Genomic DNA, 15,561 nt, shown 5'->3' with positions numbered 1-15,561 from the left:
TTAACCATTTATGAAATCCTCAGGTACTAGCTTGCATTAGCTTATTGCAATACATGGGGATTTTTCTGAATAAATTTTATAGAAAAATGATTATCGAAATTCTTCATGGACATTTTATTTATTCATTTATTTTAATTCTACTTATACATGAAACTCAACCAAACAAAAACAGTCGAGTTCAATTGGCACTTAAAGCAAAATTCATATTAATTAATAATAAAGCTTAGTATAATAGTACAATAAAGCAAATAAGAAGGAAAAAAAGAATAGAAGCATGTACACAACCAGCATAGAGCCACACCTACAACCGGTATAGGACCAAATTGCAAATGAACCCCTAAGCCATCGCAAACATGCATAAGCCTGGCAACCGATAATAGTTAACAACAATTCATTTTCGAATCGTAACGACTTTTTAAGGTTAGCTAGGTTAAGCTAGTTTAAGTACGACATAGGTAAATCACGTAGACATATATATATATTTTCTGTATCAAACTTTGTTAACTGCAAAAACATAGCATTATTTAGATGTTATCACTTTCCTTTGGATTTTCCATTTATTGATTGACACCTGCTTTTGCCAAAAAAAAGATTTAATTTTAGTTTAGCATTACCGATGGTTTGTAAAGTGTGTGATGCAAGGATTGTAAAAATGATTAGAAACATTGCTGAATTCATATTCGGTCATAAGTGTGGGGAAATGATTTCTAAATATACAACAGCAACCGGCTAGACCAGCTCTTCAATCGTGACAAATATGAAAACTTCTCCGATAACCAATGTTTTCTTCACCTGAACCTCCTTAACATTTAACAGAGGGACAGACTATATAAAGTTGTTTTATTATGTACACTTACGATAATTTATTAAAAAGCGTATATAAATTTAAAAGCCAAGATATATGTGCAACAATATACCACATCATATAATAATAAGATTGTAAGTTTCCACCCCATAAATAAGTATTATAACGTCAGTGTGTTTATAGCTTTAGTGTCAGTAGTAAGAGAAGTTTGTTTAATTTCAACTTTTTTATTTGTTGATTCTGTTGTATTTGTTTTCGCGCTTTTCATAATTTATTTGCATTTTTTTTTTTTTTTTCTTATTATTATTTTGCGATGACACAAAACCAGTAGCAGTTGATAATTTTGTTAAATAGAAGCAATTACTATACAGTTAACCTTTGCATAGTGCGCGAACGAATGGCATACAAAATGCGCAGCGAGAGCAGGTGGATATTATTAAATATCTCCAATGTTCATATGGAGAAATATATATGTTTGTTGAGTAAAAGCAAAGAAATTAGTCCATGTTCTTAGAATTGTGTTGGCGACTTGGAAACTTTTTTCAAGCCGTTAGCCTTAATGTCAGGATTCTCTAAATTCAAAATTAAGATTTAGTTTTTTCTGATGTAATCACTTTTTTATGATATTTTCAACGAGTTATTTAGGTGACATTATTTTATTCAATTCGTTCCTTGTTGAATGTCCTGCGCGGTTCGTTGTGCTTCCTTACATTTACCTTTCTCTATTTATAACAGAGTCTTATTCTTATTTACTCTCTTTAACTGTGACATCTCTTCTAATTTCTTTTGTTCAGTAGTTCACTCCATTCAGAATGTACCATCTGTTCAAGGGATAATAAGCGCTTTAATAAGTTTTGGAAATTACGCGAACTTTGTATACAAATTCTTGTTTGGTCAAGGTCACAGTTTTGTGATAGAAGTGTCTTACGAGAAAAATGTTGTAATATTCCCCTCATCGAAAACCTTCACAATCACTCAGGTTAACACGATCACGGTCAGAAAAAAGTTAGTACTGGGAAAAAGATAAGGAGCAGCCTCCGCCTAGTGACTGTGTGCTCACTTGGTAAGTATTATACCTTTACCGAAGCAGCGCTCACTATAGCTACCATCAAAGTTAGCTCTACCGCATTGAGAGTTGTACCCGCGAACATTGACTTGACAGTCGCAATTCGTAACTATTCGACTGCTCATGCGGATTATAAAGAATCATGTCGCAATTTGTCTTTGGGTCTCTTACGAGCCAGAACCACGGGAATAACTTACATTGGATTCCTTGGCAGTTTATGATTTACTTATCCAAATAAGCTGTATGTAGAGGTAAAAAGTTACAAGTGAGGCGAATACTAGATTTACTACATTGACTAAAGCGATCGAATTAATGCTAATCAATTCAGTTCACTACAAAGAGCAAAAAAACTCACTCTATGTACCTGTAGGCAGTTTTTTTTTTACTCACGAACACCACCAGCGGATCATAAGTTATTGAAGAAAATGTGGTGACGTTTCGGGTTTTTTGAAGATCGTACGAATGTTCATTGTTTTCCTTAATACCTTTATAACCCAGATCGAATTGAGATAGACGTGCTTTTTATTATACATATCGATCTTAGCCTTTCTGTTCGTCTGTTTGTCCTGTTTTGTTGTGTTCAACCTAAAGGTCGCAAAATTTGCAAATATTTTGATGACATTGCCATACAGAGACATGTTTTGGTCTGAGGACAAACGCTATTTGAAATAGTTCGGATTGGACCTCCATATGATGCCTTAACTTCTCTAATCCTTATATGAATACTTGGAGGGTGATGTAGGGTATTTAAGAAGAGGCTATGGCTCACTATAATGTTTTTACTCATTTCGTATTAATTTCTGATAAATCGTAAGTGCAGCTTTACTATTGTGAGTAAATTGTTCCAAGCACTCACGCAAAGAAATTCAAAGGGGAAAAACTTCTGCATTTCTTACACTAAGGCAGTGTTCGGAGTGGACTGATTATGCTTTAATTGTGTTCAGTGCAAACTACTTGCTTCAAATTCAATACAATTCTGATGATAGTTCTCTTCATTTCACGGACATAGAAAATACGATATTACGCAAAGGTAGTCGTGCGGAAATTCTTTATTGCTTTTCTAGCGGTTATGTAATTAGAAGTAAAAATGAGAAAAAATTCATGATAAAGGTATTATGGTTCATCCTAAATTTTATATGATTTCTTAGCCATATTTATTCATTTATTTATTATATTCTACACCACTCTTGGTACAAAGGTATATTAAGTTTGTACGGATGTCTGCAACACCTAGGAGAATTTAAGATATGTCCACCTTTTATTATACCGATCAATTCAGAGTCACTTTTTAAATCGACGTAAGATGATCTGTCCGTCCATCTCTCTATGTGTTTGTCTGTCCGTCTTATTTACTTATATTCGATCTTCAGAGCGTAATTTATGCAATATTTTGATGGAATTTGGTACATCGACATGTCTTGTCCCAAGTAGGAATAGAAAGTGGTGCGGATCGGACAACTTTTTCAACCATTTCCCCCATAAAGTTTTATATTGAAAAGTCATTCCTTAAATAATCGTATTTAACTAATGTAATGTAGGATATTTAGTAGTGGGTCGTTTCTCACTATAATGTTTTCACTTATTATTATTATTATTATTTCATGGCTGTAGACCGAAAGCAGTTCTAAGTTATGGCATGTGTAAGTCAAGATAAATATTCAATTTTTATGTGTTCGCCTTCATACGTACTTTGATATATATTTAAGAGTCAAAGAAAAGGTTTAATTTAAGTTTGAAAGGCATAAAAAAGAACGATACGCGTTATCTGGTTATACTTAATGACTGCTGGACTTCTGTTATGTGTGCAATTTATTTGGTGATCGGTCGGCTTGATAACTTTAAAGGTTTTTATCAATAAAAAGTAAAAGTACCGAACTAGTGAACACATATAACAAATTGTAGATTTTTTCTCTGCTTTTATTTATTTATTTTTATATACATATTTATATATAATTTTTTTAGAAATAAATTTAAAATCTCATCCATTAAAATGATATGTATGTGTGTGTGTGTGTGTGTGTGTGTACATGTATCTTGTGTGTTATATTGTATTGTTGTTTCTTATGTGCTTTTGTAAGCGGACAACACCCTTTCAAAATAACGTAAGTATAGAGCTTTTATCGTTAATTTATTGCTGCTTTTTTCCAGTTCATAATTGTGATTGATGACTACGTCGACGATCCGATCTTTTTTTTTTTTTTTCCGTAACATAAGTACAAATAAACAAACATGAAAGGTATAATGTTGTAGAAATTTCTACGTTGTTGTATATTATATTCGTTGGCAGTATTGTTGTCGCTGTCAGTAAGATTTGCGCTAAATAAACGCAATGATAAATTAATAAATTTTTTGTTGAACGTAGAGAGCAGAAGAAGCGTGTTCTTTCGCACATTTTTCATTTCGTAATAGATTATTATTTATTTTCAAGTTATTTTTCATAAAGTCATTAAGTCGCCATATTTTTCTCCTTTTTTTTTTCTCTTTTCAGTATTGTTCACATTGTTGTTGTTATTGTTGTTATTGTTGCTTTGTTTTTATATGTTGCCATTTGAGCTTGATCTCGTGTTACTTTTTCCTTTCTTCTTCTTCTTTTTTTTTCATACACATTTATCATATTTTGACAGATTCACGTCTTTCAGTTAATAATTTACAAAAAAAAAAAATAAATAAATAAATTTTTTAATGAATAAATAAAAAACGAAAAGGAAAATGAAAAATTGAATTCATAAACAATTATGTTTTCATTGTAGATTTTGCAAGATTTTCGGAGCGTATGTCACCATCATCGCGCATATCGTTCTGTCTTCGTGCATTTCATTCAAGTGTTGTTGTGCAAGCTTATAAAACTGTCAAAAAGTTTAATCGCTCAGCCGTTTTGGACCGATAATGAAACGTGCCAACTGACCGAACATCAGAAAAAACTTTTATTACCAATGACAGTGAGAGAATGTACAGAACCATCTCATGAATACGCATACGTACACAAACACACACACACACACACACAAATGCGCATATGTACATATGCAGTCACATATTGTGTTAACATTAGCTTCATTTAAGCGTTGTTTGAGCGTATCGTTGCCGGTCGGCATTTACTGTTTGATGACAAAACTGTGCGCTAAATTTGCTTTTGATGTTGTTGCAGTTATTCTTGTTGCTGTTGTTGTTGTTGCCGTCGTTTTTCCTTAATACCCTTTCCATATATGTGTATAAGCTGTTTGTGCATGTATATGGATACATTTAATTTTTAAACTCTCGACTCGAAAGATATATTAACTTGATGAGAAAGAATACCCATATATGTTAACATTACCCATTATACTTGCTTTACAGTTATACTACAAGATAAAATATGTTTATCTGCATCATATTGAAAAAAATAGAATAGAAATTCGTCAGAAAATTGTTGCTGATCTTGCAGCATCTAAATATTCGAGACGAGGACTTCAAAAAATATAAAACTGAATTCCGCAAAGGTCAAGATGTGTTCAATTAATATTTCAAAAGTGGATCGAACTGCTAAATACGAATATCTCTGTACATTATCCAACAACTTAATATCTGTAGGGATCAGTGTATAGAGGACGTTGCTGGTAAAACTTTGAAAAGTGTTTTCCTTGTAGTGTTAATACTTGGATGGGGGTTAAAAATTCGTCTTCAATTCAGGTATTTTGCTGTTTTCTTTTATTATTTTTTTTATTTTGTTTTCTTTTTTTTTTTTTTTTTTTTTGTTAATTTTGTTGCCAAGATTTATGGAAGTTAAAATGTCATGACAATAAACAGATAGACAGCCAAACTGACATTGTAAGACAGACAGTTTTATAAAACGATTGACAGCTACTCAAAGGCTTAAACTGTTATTAAGTGTTATGCTTTGACATTTCTGATATCTCTACTGCGAGAAAATAGATACAACTCTCTGATGGAACGTATATACGTAAAAGGCTGGCTTGACATGTGTTCGTAATCAACCCCTTACTCGTATTTCCTTTAAGGGCTTATAATGCTAAAATTGCATAAAAATTTAAATCAAAAAAAAAAAAAAAAAAAAAAAAAAATTAATATAAATCTGATTTGACGGAGATTTGCACGATATTATAATTCTTTCTTTGTTGCTTGGTTTTTTGTTTAATTTTATATGCACGTGCGCACCGGAAATTAAGTAAAGAGTTAAATTATTATTCAAGTGGATATTAATGATATCAGCGTCTGCTTAGTTGATATCGTTTAACGAAAGGGTTCAAGTACGTCATGCTATAGCGAAGAGATAAGTATCACGTTTAAAGTATTAAAAAGTATTTGTGAAATTTTAGAATATTTTAGAAATATTTATATCACATATGTTTTATTAACTCCTCTTAGGCCGACTAGGAACTTGCTAATATTTGCTTTTTATCTCTTGCTCCCAGCCACATATAAACATTAGGGATTTCATTATCAGAAAGTGCGCCCATAATTTAACAGGCTGCCGAGATCGACAACAATCGAGAACAAAAATGGTTATTAACTTTCAAAATAGAGTCTGAAAATTTCCTAAACCCGCTTGAATAAAAAACAGAAACTTTGTAGTCGCATTATTACGTATGTTATATAATCACGCAATTATAGCCTATCTGCCTCAAACTGTATGGTTGGAAATTTATCTTTGTGTTTGTGTAATGCAAATTTTGAAGAAGAGTGTCGAGTTTTCGAGGAATTTTCAAAGGTTTTTTTTTTTTGGTGTAAAAATACAACGGATATGGCAATGCGGGATAGCTCTAATATATATTTCGTGAGTGAAATGAGGGTTAAAAAGCAATCGAAAGCGCAAAAGATGACACGGGAACATATGACAATGGAACAATAAGCCGATTGCAGAGATTGTTGCAAGTCAATGGCCGTAAAACATAACAAACAGACAGCGAAGAGATTATCTTCCGAATTAAAAAAAAGCTAAATTTAAAAAAAAATTTTGAATTCATCCACCATTACCGCTAACAGAAACAACATATAAAACTGTTAGGAAATCGAAATGCGAAGATAGTACGCTAAATAGGTTTTTGATTCCATCACATACTATGTAGTTCACAAGCCCTTGTCGCGTGAAAGCAAAACAATTTATTACTCGAAATATACCCATAGGTAGTTAGAGACTTTTAGACACCACGCTTGCAAAAACCTCCCCTTTTGCCCCGAATTTCACATCTCCTTAAACTCGTATTAGTTTATATTCTACGCAAGCGTTACTTAACAACTGTATGGCTAAGAGCTTGCTAATGGGAACGACTCGAGTCTGATAAGTAAACTGCACTGACTAGCATTTGTGATTTCAACTTGTCGCAAACCGGTAAAAAAATAGCTGCTATTTGTTGTCATTTCTGATATTTTGGGCCGTTTTGAATAACGCACCCGAAAAAATCAATTAGTTATGGATAGCGTTTCGTATTCGTAACCATTTGACTAGACCTTAACATCGCACACCCATCTGGTCACCCACACGCAGAACATTATCTTCTTGCCCTAGTGATTTGGCCGTACAGTCGATGTGAATAGTACGCCTAAATCTACTCGTACAGCTTTGCACCCGGGATTCCCGAATTAAGTTTACTTCTCATCCCCTGTAACTGTACAATGAAAAGGGGACCTTATTTTGCATCGTTCGGGCAAAGAAAAAATGTTGCCAACGCATGCTTTTTATTTTATGCAAAAGTGGGCATGGTCAACGCTATTGCTATTGCTAACTATTCTGTTGTTTGGAACTTATAGTGTTCGGCATTGAGAATGTTTGTCAACAAGAGTGTAACTTTATTCACAGCTACGGCCTTCTATTGGCAAACTTCGATTTCATATTTACGTGCCTGGTGAATGAATCAACTGTAGCACTTAATATGTCAAAAAGATTTTCAAGAGCAGAGGATTCGTCTAATACCATCTCGTGTTGCATAACAATCTGAACGTTGTGAAGAACAAACTTTTGCTGGGTCAGATGGTTCTAGCGCTCCGCTGAAATCAGATACAACATTGCCTATCCTTAAGGATTTATATCTTATCTTACTGTATGGACTTTTCCAGTTTAAGATTCAATCGAACCGCCAACTCGTTACCTTTGATTGTGATACAAGATTTCCGTTCGGTTCGGTAACTTCACAATTCCTAATTGATTTATTCCACTAGTGGATTACTCTCAACCGATTTATGTACTCATGTACTCATTTTATAAAACACATGCATGGTCATACCGATCCTGTTACGATTCTCCTGCCAGTTAACTTTTGTACTTTCTTGACTTAAATTTAATTGATATTATGCTCTAGCCTGATCTCTTAACAAGCGTCACTTATACAGGAACAGAATACAAAAGCACATAGAGGCTAATTCCGTCGATTCCCATAATTCTTCCTAAACTTCGAATCTGAATCCATCCTGATCACCTCGTACGTTCCTACAAGTAAACATACACTAACTGACATAACAGCCTACACTAAGCTTGAGACTTTGTGCCGAGACATTACTAGAAGCTCTAGCAACTGATATATTTGAGTCAAATATTACTGATGTGGAAAACACTAGTGGGATGGAACTGGTTCGACATGTGATGTCCTATGACGTACTTTCAATTAGAACGGGACAGAGAAGTCAATGAATAAATTCGCAATTATTGTATTTAGAACTTTTTAATATTGTTGCGTGCTTCCGACGGTCCTCAAGCAAGTAGGCTTCGATTTCATTTGCATATTGCACCCGATCGCAAACGATTAATCCGTAAATGTACTTCTAACTCTGTTGTCTACTGGCTTTCTTTTTATATTTTTTTCTTCACATATATCCATTTGCCAGTTGCTTTTTTAACTGAAATAATTACTACGTTATTGATTTTGCTGTACAATATTTAATGTACTTAATCTTAGTTTAAAATTCCATAGTATATATAATTTATTAATATCAGATCTTGTTTTGTATTTTAATTCGTTTGATTTATTTTTATAGGTAAATTTCTTATTATTAATTAATTAAAAATTAAATCATATTGAGAAATATAGTAATTGGCTTAACACATATTGATATAAATAGAGCATTGAAACTGCAATAAGCAAAGACAGAAAACAAAAATGTGAGAAAAAGATTGATGAACTCATTAATTATATGAAATACTTGGCGTATTCTGTTTTGAAAATTCCCAGAATGATGATATGCCATGAATTTCTGTTAATTAATATGCAGTCACTTCAACAATAAATCATATATAATTTGTATGTTACAAAAGATATAAAAAAATAAATAAATAAATAATATATACAATTAATAAACAAAATAATATATTTCGGACAATTGCTATTAATAATAAGTATAAGACAAAAGAAGTATGAGGTAGAGGAACAGAGATATACGGGGAAAACAAAAAAATTCACGCTACCGGTTGCAGTCAGAATAGCAGCTGTTTATGTTATTGTGCACGCTTAACGACCTTATAGTAATTCAGACACTTTTTTGTCTACTGATGACGGTGGTGATATTTTAAATGACTAATGGTCGACGATTACTATCACAGGCGGTAATAGAACGAAGGAACGAATTTAAAATTTATTACATGTCATAAAATTCCCTTCATTGTATACGACAATGGCAAGCATATAATTTGTGTCATATTGAATATAACAATCAAAAAGGTACGTATACTTTTGAACGCTATACAAATATTTAAGCAGCAGCACGAATATCTTGAACATTCGAACACAATTAGCCAAAACTCATGAACTAATGGGATTTATCGAACGAATAGCAGAGAGAAAGTGTATACATACATACATTAGAGGTGTAAATAACATAAGATAGAGATGTCATAAATGTCATTAATTCGTACAAAGTTGAAATCACGCAAGGGTCCCCCAGGGACACACAGAAATTCCATCTACGATTCCATATAAAACACTAATGCTTAACTAGGCTGAGAAGCGATGACAGTGCAGAAGCTCTAAATAGAATTTCAAGTCTATTCTTAAATTCTTCATCTTGTAGATACTACTTGCATATACCGCGGTCTAAGTGTCTGAACATAACTAACGTTTGACGCTATGTAATAAAATCATGACATATACTAAAAGCCTGGAAGACTACATGGAGGTCAGAGTCACTTACTTATAGCAAATTGAAATTACAAACATTCAAGTGTTGCGACTCGAAACTTTTTTTTCGCTTTAGATCCGAAACCCAATTTGTTTCTTAATTTTGGACAACAATTCGATAAGAGGCAATCTTTTCTTATGCATGCATAGTATAGAAGAATGAAAGTTTCCCAAATTCCTTATACACCTTCAAAGATGTTTACTGGTCCTTCCAATCCTCCTTGGTCTGTTCTTGAGACTCTCGCGCTTAACCCAGAGAGCTTAGCTTACCCAAGAATCGCGGCTGCCAAGTCAATATTCGCGTCTGCAAATCTGAGCGCGATTTGATCGTCCTTGGCTGTAGCAGTAGTGAGTGACTGAGTGATCACTCAGTAGGCTATGGTTAATTTCTATTTTTTCCATTTCCTCACTTCTTTCTGACCGTCATCGTGTTAGACTTAAAGGAGGCATCACCTGAGTGATTGGACGCTTATAAAAGAAGATGTTATTGTTATAGATGACAGCGTATTAAGTTTGGCAATACGAAATATTTGCACACAAATACGCTCATGAAAAATAGTTTTCCGAATATTACACAAATCGTCCGGTGTTCAGTGGAATATTGTTACTGGGTGGCTACTTAGCAGCCTTTATTGCTATCTGCGATAGTTCTTCAGAAGCGGCAGCATCTTTAATAAATAGAAAGACGCACCGTAAACGTTTGATCGGCAAATCTTCAATTCTTCAAGTAGTAGTAGTGTGGAACAACTCTTCTGTGATGTGTCCACCAACTGTCTTGAATATATTCAGCATAATCATGGAATTTTCTAAGCAATTAAATCTCCTCAATTTCCTCATGCAATCAATCATTCATTAGAATTTCTAGTGGTTTCTAATGATTCATTCTAATTGGCCAATTGTTCTTAAGTCAAATTTCTTGTTTCTTCCCCTCGCTATCATTAATCACAAATTCTCATACACTTATCGAACTCTGGTGAACAGTTATCTATCATCGATCAGGAAGCTTAAACTTTTTTTTTTAATTTCCATTCCTCAGCTTTTTCGTTTCTTTTTTGTATTGCTGTTTTTCTGTCGGCTCACCTTCATAATTAGTTTCACTACTACTGTGTCTGTTGATTGCCTCAACATCTTAATGGCTGTGAAAATTATCATCAACAATTCCATAAATATTCGAGAAACTATCATATCAGACCCTAAAAACTCCAAGTCTTATATCATATGTAGCAAGCAACAACAACAACTACACAGCTTCTTTTTAAAAAAAAAAAAAAAACACATTAAAACCCAAAGCACAAGACAGAAAACCATAAATATTAATTTTATTTTTTATATGCTCATCCTCTTCTGTCCTTCGTTAGATGCACAGCGTAGATAGTAAAATAAATTGGTAAAAAATTATAAATGTATTTATGACTTAAATGGCAATAAATTATTATAATTTTCCCCTCTTCTTCTTTTCTACTCTTTTCATTTTATTCTTTCAGAGAGCATTCACTGCCATAACGTTTGTACGGTTTACTTTTTATCTCACATCCTCTTAAGCATAAACGTAATTTTATAATTTACCAGAAAGCGTATTATTTTTGTAGTTTAGTTATTTAAAAAAAAAATTAATCCATTGTCGCTAGCTTTTTCAACTAAAAATAGACGATTGCCTTAAGTTCTTCTAAATGAAAGTAACCAAGGTTTGAAAACATAACGTAAATAAAAACTTTAACTTAGTGCCTTATAGGTCTCTTATAGGTCTTCATACTGAACTAACTAAACTGAGAACTAACTTCATCTTTGAAGTTTTATTTAAGTTCCTCTTCATTTCCTATTGCGAACAAAGTGATGTCGCTCAGATTTTAATAAAATTGTAATGAGTACCAGTGGCCGATTCAGACGATTACTTGTCAACTGTGTACTCTTCGACAATTAATCGCAAGAAAAACTTATCATTTAGCTAACGAGCCAGAATGTCGGTTTAAAATTGTGTGTTTATATATTGTATATACATATATAATATTATCTATATATATATAAAAGAAATCCTATTATCTCCAACTGGTTGGTTACATACCTAATGAGTTCTTGTTGTCACCTGACGACATATCGGCCGTATCTTCGGCATATTCGCAATTCTGGGCCTCCGCGTTACGGATGATTACGCAAATGCTACTTCTGCGCAATTGCTTACTTCAATTTTATTGATTGTCAATTTCATCATATTGCAATTACTAGCGTTCTAGATTAAACCTGCAGTTCTGAGCTAAATTCTTTAAAGTATTGCAAGCATGATCTAAGGAACAAAAGAAAAATGTCAGTTTGTTTGTTATTTGTTGTCGTTCTAATGGACGGACTTCTGTATTTTTTTGACCTATTGTGCTGGATATTAAGAAAAAACAATATGGGACAAACCCTGGATGTCGTAATAGTGACTCAAGTACAAAGATTCTGCTCTACGTTCTACCTTACACACATATGCCACACATATGCTACATGGCCGCCATACGATTTTACACCTAACGACTTGGTTTCGGTATAACACGGTACTCTCTCTTGATTGTATGTTTCATCTCAGTTTAAATAAATAAATAAAAAAGCTTCATATAACTCGTTTTCGACACAACTCGTGTCGTGTTATACAAGGGATGCCAGTATAAAAAAAAAATTTTTTTTTTTTTGACTGTTTGATCATTTAAGTTAACGCTTATGTATAAATAAAAACATATAATAATTGTTTTAAAATCAAAAAGTGATTTTATTTGTAGAGCTTAATCTGTTGTTAGGCAAATATTGTCAGTCCTTATCCGTTTAATTGTTCTCGAAAACCATATTTTTTTTTATATAACGTATAGTGTTTATCTTACAATTTTTAAATTTTCTAAATAAGTCACTGTCCTTTAACCAATGCTTTCCAATGGAACACATGAGCATGGCTTAGCCGATTGACTGCTGTTTGTGAGTTCATACGCATACATTGTTTCTGTTAGCAAAATCAATTGGAAATCTTTCTCGTTTTCTTAAATAAACACGACTTTTGCAAAAATTACTGAAAAAAGAAAATATACACTAAGCTAGGTCGATGCATTAGGATAGCAGCCATTCTGTGACGGGCAGAATCAATCAAGAATCAAGAATCCGCTTGCAAAGTATTAAAAAATGTTTTATTGCTTTCATTATTATTATTATTATTATTTTTTTTTTTTTCATTTTAGTAAGACGTAAGGAAAATGTGAGTAAACCTTATAAAATATTTCTCTTCTTTTTCTTTTGACAATTTGTCCGCTTTACTTTGCCTTTATTTATTATATGTATTTGTCAATATGCAAATGCATTCTTACTGGTTATTGGCTATTTTGCGAGAGATATTCCGCTTTTAACTCATTATTCCAGCGTGCGCTGGTAGCATTTATCATAATTCATACAAGCGTTCACAGTATGGAAAAAACAAGCAAGAAAACTATGTTCAGCCGTAGCCGACTCGTTTAAACCCGCCACCCTTATCGAAAAGAAAAAAAAGAAAACAATGTAAAGCATCTTCTGTAACCTTGGGTAAGCATGGTTGTTCACTTTTGTTCAGGCCCTGTAGGATCATCCTTATGTCAAAAGTTGTATCATAGCATGAGTGATGAGATAAAAACTCATTGTTTTTTGCTTTCAAAAATGGCTTACGTTAAACCGTAGGTTTATCTGGTGACCGAGGCGGCCCATTCTTATCAGAACTCCCACTGTTTGTGCTGGATTTCAAATAATATTTTGATTTCTGCGATCGGAAAAATGCTGACCAACGGTTGCATAAACAGGCAGACGTACAAGATCGGCAAGATCGAGGAAGAATTTCATACCGATCAAAAATGTTTACATATATAGGGCCTCTATAGGCGTTGCGAATGCCTTGAAAAATTGTGTATACCCACAGCCTCCGACGGCGGGTATAAAAATGAGTTTTATAATTATACAAACATATTTCCTTTTCTTGTTTTCATGCTGTAATTAAAAATGATTTCAAAAAGAAATACAACGGAATATATCTTTTCTGTATAACCTCTTCACTTCACACTATCATAAATTATTTTACAACAGCTGATGTCGCAGCTAATTAACAATTTTGTTATAAATTACCGAAAAGTGATTCCCCAAGTTAAATTATTAGACAGCGAGAAGGGCAAGAAGACTTACTCGTGAACATGAGATGTTGATGACAAGAGTTGTAAAGTTGTTTACACTCTATACTACATGAATGATATACGCTTGAGCACATAAAAACCAAACACATTAACAAGTAAAACAGAAACAACTACATTAGTATTATTGGATCGAGTGAGAGGTTATGGCTTTTCTTATTCTATTCGCTAACGAACAATATAGTTATCATAGCTCTGTCGTGTTGTTTGTAACATCCGAAAATATATCTATTTTTTATTGGATCATAGGACGCATTGAGTTCGTTAGCCTATGGAAGATATTGTTAGAAAGGAACGCTCGATATAGAACATTTAAGGCACATGTATTGTTGACGCGATTTCATTGATCAAATGGGGAAGCAACAGTGGTATAATGCAGTAAATCTTGTAGACCGCAGTACGGATTGGACACTACGTTGCAAGCAACAGTGGTTCGCGCCTTAATTCCGATCGGGATACCTAAATCGTGATAAATAGCTTGAAAAGCTATAACTAGCTTCATACCTCATGCCTGACGTTTAAAGAGATTAAAATTCGACGAGCCGGGCGGTTGTCAGTTTGGCAAGACTTGTGGTAGAAATTTTCAGCCATTCAACCTTTTGTCGTTATAGTTTTCTACTATACTTTGCAGGATCGGAATGAATGTATGGACCCTAGGCACACTGTCAATTCGGCATTTCGCAAATTGCATCCAAATCGACCGTGTGGCCGACAGCATATACCCCAATGTTTTGTTAAAAGAGGTAAGACCGTGTCATACGTTCTTCACTTTCAGTGACTTCACTTGGACTTGGGTTCTCTCTTTACATTAATAAATCACATGTAGAGCACACTACGCTTTGCTAATGCTAATGCCATACACAGTAAGCTCCTTTTGATTCCAAATCTTTCTTGGGGGATCTCTAAAATAAAATAAAATTTGTCAACGTGTATGGGTTCCTTTTTCAAAGCAACTCAACAGCGAGCTTCATTGCTACATCTCTTTAGGTAGTCTGCAAGATTGTCTACAGCGTGCACCATCCGCTTGAGTAGGTAAAAAATGTAAAGTGATAAATGTCGCAAAAAGTTTTACTTATGACAAGAAATTACAATCAAAATGAAAGTTGTTTGTGGTGTTGATGATAACGATGATATTTTCCTTTTTATTGAGTGAAATTGAAGAAAATCAAACGCATATTTAAACTCAGTCATGTGGAATGTTTACGCATGTATTATAATATCTAGGGGAGATGTGTTCGATTTCTTTTTTAAAAGGGAATCTATATAAAGGCATTTAGTTTTATTTATTTTTCATCTTAGAGGTGGTTTCCAGTATTGTTGCTCAACCGCCGACAATAGTTTGTAATAATTTCTCGATTAATAGTGTTAAGCTGTCAGCTATTGTCTGTAGGAGACCCCTTTAGGTTACTTTAGGTT

Source organism: Glossina fuscipes, unplaced genomic scaffold (assembly GCF_014805625.2).
Source record: "Glossina fuscipes isolate IAEA_lab_2018 unplaced genomic scaffold, Yale_Gfus_2 2, whole genome shotgun sequence".
Classification (NCBI taxonomy): Eukaryota; Metazoa; Arthropoda; class Insecta; order Diptera; family Glossinidae; genus Glossina; species Glossina fuscipes.
The sequence above is the reverse complement of the archived record's forward strand: the minus strand, read 5'-3'. Positions refer to the sequence as shown.